Genomic DNA, 5,572 nt, shown 5'->3' on the forward strand with positions numbered 1-5,572 from the left:
ACACTCAACATCATCATATCAAAGTTCTGAAACCATTCTAACAACATAATGTGGTAGTAGAACTGAACTAGGCTTGTATCCATCAAACTTATAAGGTACTACTGATTAGTAACACGTGATCCTGATAGAGAGAACAGATCCTAATTCCTTAACCCCCGGTAGAAGAATGGACTGACTCAGATCAGAATGTCATAAGATAGAGAAGTAAAAAGAGCCTTACGTTCCAACCCACAAACAATTCCCCTACATATAACTAAAGAATTTCTAGACTCAACATCGACCAGTTTGGCTTGAAGAACCTACAGGCAGTCCGGCTCTGATGCCAACGCTGTCAGGACCCCGACTCGATGTCACATCGATCTAGCCGGTAACACTTCATATCACTTTGCGGCCTCACGCACGGTGTTCCCACGGGTGTCGCCTTACCTTTGCCCGGGACCGTTTGCGCCTTTTGGCTCACGTATATGATAGTGTCGCTAGCATCCATATGATAAAGAGCCCGGGCTGACATGACTAGTCGTAAACCCAAAGTGGCACAGACTTACAGGGACAGGCATCCATGACCCAGCTTCGAACGTGTCGGTCATCAGCAAGTGGGTCCGGGCTGTAGCACTGGGCTAGCAGGACTCCGGTAAACCGGGCTGTAGCGGGCTAACAGGACTCCGGTACTCAAAGCGTGACATTTCCCCGAAGGGACAGACACAGGAACGAAGAAGGACACATGCCGGCCAGCCTAAGTGTTCCAGAGCAGTAGCAAGCTACCATGGCTCAGCGGTAACACTAGGAGACATTTCCCGGTAAGAGAGGCTACTAAAGATAAACAACTAGATAGTCAGATCCCACACATACCAAGCATTTCAATCATACACACAATATGCTCGATATGTGCAAATACAACGAAGCATCACAACATGACTCTACGACACAAGTACTTTATTTAAGGCTCAGGGAGCCATACATAACATACACCAAGGTACGGGTCTCACGACCCAACATACAAGTCATACAGTCATACAAACCAGCAGCGGAAGTAACTTGTCTGAGTACAGACAACTAGTAAAATAAAAGAGGCTTGGAAAGCCTAGCTATACTACGTGGTCCTTCACAAGCTCAGGGTCACCACCTGGGTCTTTAGCCTACTCGTTGATGTCAACGTCTACATAGAACCCATCAGAAGGGGTTGCAGCGTCTTCTGTAAAAATGTAGATTATAGCAACATGAGTACAAAGGTACTCAGCAAGACTTACATCAGATCCTACATACATGCATAGTATCAAGAAGGGTTGGTGGAGTTATTGCAGCAAGCCAGCTTTGACTCTTGGCTAGGCTATCCTACGATACTCCAACTTGAAATGGTTTTGCGCACACGAGTCCACTACTCACCACTTCAATACACTACCGAGGATCCACCTCCGTCTTCCTACGGAAGAGCCATCCTCGGCACTCACACTTATCTTGAGGCTTTTAGTAGTTTCCATTTACTTGTCTATGAACTGTATAGGCAACCAAGTAGTCCTTTACCGCGGACGCGGCTATTCGAATAGATCATGTTAACCCTGCAGGGGTGTACTCCTTCATACACGCTCTCACCACTTACCGTCGTTTACACGACATGTACTCGGCAACCTTCAAGCGGAAGCCCAACGTGGGTGTCGGCCACGACCTACCTAATCACCTAAGCCTCCAGTCCAGGTTTATCGCCTATCCAGGTTCCATCCGCAGGGAGTCCGGCCGAGGTTTCCCATACGGCCCCGAACGATGTGAACAGGGTTCCCGAGATACCTAACGGGTATTCGGTACACCGTGCCACGTACCTACCGCATCACAGCCCACCCCTACGGTCAGCGCTGTCCACGGCCTCCAGTAGGCTACAAATACCAGAAACTACTTGCAACTCCTGGACGGAGAACTAGGGTGAATAAGAAGCCGAGAGGGTCCATTGGTTTCGGGCCCAATGCATGGTAGTAGCTGATTCTTAAATCACACATACAGATCTCAGTGCTTAAGGTCGGCTTCAATGAAACAACCCACCATGTACTCCTACATGGCCTCTCATCGATACCTTTACCAAATCGTGTTCACCACACCACTCTCATTACCGACATAATCATTTCACTCTAGCCCATCACCCAGATGAACCAGACCTGACACGACTCTAAGCATAGCAGGCATAGCAAGGTAGGAACTACACATACATAGGGCTCAATCAACTCCTACACATGCTAGTGGGTTTCATCTAGTTACTGTGGCAATGACAGGTCATGCAGAGGAAATGGGTTCAACTACCGTAGCACACAGCAGTTTGAATCGCGTTGTCTTAATGCAGTAAAAGAGAGCAGGAGCGAGAACATGGGATTGTATCGATATGATCAAATGGTTGGTTGCTTGCCTGATGGTTCGATGCACTGATACGGTTCTTCGTTAGGGTAATCACGGTACTCCTCGGAGGCAGAACCTGTCGCAAAGGACACCGATACACAACCATCACCAAACAATGTGCAACAATATGATGCATGCATGAAACATAGCAATATGAGTGTGTTGGGCTAATGCAACTAAAACCAGAAGGGTTTGAACAAATTTGAATCATAGATTCAAATTTCAAACTCAAACATGGCCTCTTAAAGTGCTTTTCCTTGTTCTGCTTGAAACATCAATTTAACTTGTTTGTTCATGCATGAAAATAGTACAGATGGATAGATTGGATTTTTCTGATCATTTTTCATATATAATTTGTCCAATTTGGAGTTACAGAATAAAAGTTATGAATTTTTGAAGTTTAAATAATATTCTGGAATTTCCTGATTTAAATTAAATCCAGAAATTATAATTATTGCGCCAGCATGACGTCAGCATGACGTCAGTAGTCAACTGCGGCTGGCTGGGGTCAAACCTGACGTGTGGGGGCCACACGTCAGTGACAGGGGGGGTTTAACAGGGTTAAATTAATCCTAATTAGGGATTAGTGGCGCTGGGGCCCACTGGTCAGTGCCAGGGGGTTAACTAACAGTGGTTAGCGCTAATCCTAATTAGCTACAGGGCTGGGCCCACCTGTCAGGGACTCAGGGGGGGTCCTGCCGTGGTCAAAGTGGGTCAAACCCACCGGCGACGTGACGCCGGCGAGGCCCGAGACGGCGGCGCGATGCGGGATCGCGCTACAGGGCATGGGCGAGGCCGTTCTTGGGCTCGTTGGAGAGCTCTTGCTCCCGCGCGTCGAATGGTGGTGGTGGCCGAGCCTGGGGTGGCCGGTACCGTCGACGGCGAGCTCGTGAGCGGCGGCCGGAGTTCGGGTGCGGTCGGAGTCGGCGTTGCAGGGTGTTTGGGGAGGCGTTGGTGCGTGCTGCGTGCTCCTAGTGAGGCGTGGAGCACGATAGTGTGCTCGGTTGGGTGCTACGGTGACCGTGGCCACGACGGCGACATCGCCGGCGGCGTGGAGCTCTCGGCCAAGGTGGGGCTAAGGCCTAGAGGTCGAAAGAGACCAGGGGAGAAGGGGGAAACAACTCGGGGGCTCACCGCGGTTGCAGTGGGCGTCGAAGCGGGCTCGGAGACGCGCTGGAGACGGCGAATTCGACGGCGATGATGGTCGGAGCCCGAAGAGGGGAACGGCGACGTGGCGGCGATGCAGGGCTTCCGGAGGCCCGTGGAGCGGTGGGGAGGAAGAGGGGGTTGTGGCGGAGCTTCTGAGCTAGTCGGGGGAGCGAGGGGTGGCCGGAGACGGCTGCTATGGCGAACGGCGGCGACGGTGGTGTTCGGCCGTGTGAGAGAGAGAGCGAGGGAGAGGAGGGAAGAGACGAGGGCGAGTGAGAGAGAGCAGGGGGGAGGCGTGGCGTCGTCCGGGGCATCGAGCGAGGAGGGGAGGGCAGGCAAGCAGGGAGAGAGGTGGCATGGCGCGGTGGCGCGCGCGCGCCGGCCACACTCCCCTCCCTCTGTCGAGGACGAAGACGACAGAGGAGGGAGGTGGGCTGGGCCGGCTGCTGGCTGGGCCGGCCAGCTGGCTGGGCTGCACAGGGAGGAGCCCAGGTAAGCTTCTCTCTTTTATTTTTTTTTCTGTTTTCTAATTTTTGACATTTGTTTTGATTTAAATAATATATTAAATCATTTATTTAACTTATGCCAATTTTTGCAGGGGCTAGATATATTATTTCAGAGCTCCTTTATAAATGGCATAATATTTGGACATATATTAATATATATAATTAATATATTTCCAAAGCAAATATTTATGCATTAATTCCAAATGCCCAAAATAAATACCTATGAGCTCTTAAAAATATTGGTTTGATTATTATCTCTGTCCAATATTTTCAGAGAGCAACATGAGCATTTTCTTGGACCCTTTTGGAGAAATTTTTATTTGGGTCATTTTCAAAATGATTCTGAGGGTTTCACAAATCCCCATTTCAAATTAAATGGAATTTTAAACATGATGCACACACTCTGATGCATGACTAGCTAGGGTGTGACATTGTGCGTCATAAGACATAAAGTAAAAAACAAATAATGGCAGATCATGTAGAAAAACATTTGGGCAATTCTAATACGGAAGATTCTAGAACAAATAAGAAGTGCTTGTGTTTTGATGTTTGTGCATTATCCTTAAGTTCAACCATGGAGTCTTCTAGATTATACATGTGGCGAAATCTGGTGGAATCTAGATGATATCCAACGGCCAGTAGTGCTCAAATTTGCCATCTTTGGACCATCGGATTCGCCTCATCCAACGACCATATTTCAAAGTTAAAGTTACCCGCACACAATATAAATATATATATATAATATTATATATAGGGGTATAGATATAGATATGTGATGCAAAAGCCGCCCATCATCTCCAATTAGAATAGTGTGTCCATGCATGGATGCGACGTGGCCAAATGATGTCTGCCATCGGTATCTCAAATTCAAATCAGTCTGACCTTGTTCAATGTGTATACATTACAACTTGCTCGTTTCCAAACCACACCACGCAGATCTCCGTTATGTTCATGCATGCATGGGTTTCAAACATTAGGATCTCTTATTCAAATATTTGAATTCAACTTTACATTGATTGTGACCTCACCTATTCAGCTATTCTTTTACACCCACACAGTAGTCTTCTCTTTATAATTGTACCACTAACTTTCTCTCGTGCATGCATGCACACACACTACCAGTCGGCATTATCCATCGCACGCATGTAATCTTTTTCTTCAGGTCGGTCTCCCATGAAGGCACACACCAACACACATCCCCCTCTCCATCATATCGGGCATTCTTTATCTGTCAAACCGGCGGATCTCGGGTAGGGGGTCCCGAACTGTGTGTCTAGGCCGGATGGTAACAGGAGACAAGGAAAACAATGTTTTACCCAGGTTCGGGCCCTCTTGATGGAGGTAAAACCCTATGTCCTGCTTGATTAATATTGATGATATGGGTAGTACAAGAGTTGATCTACCACGAGATCAAGGAGGCTAAACCCTAAAAGCTAGCTAAGGTATGATTGTTGTATGATGAAGTTGTCCTACGGACTAAAACCATCCGGTTTATATAGACACCGGAGAGGGTTAGGGCTACACAAAGTCGGTTACAA

Source organism: Triticum aestivum, chromosome 3A (genome assembly GCF_018294505.1).
Source record: "Triticum aestivum cultivar Chinese Spring chromosome 3A, IWGSC CS RefSeq v2.1, whole genome shotgun sequence".
Taxonomy (NCBI): Eukaryota; Viridiplantae; Streptophyta; class Magnoliopsida; order Poales; family Poaceae; genus Triticum; species Triticum aestivum.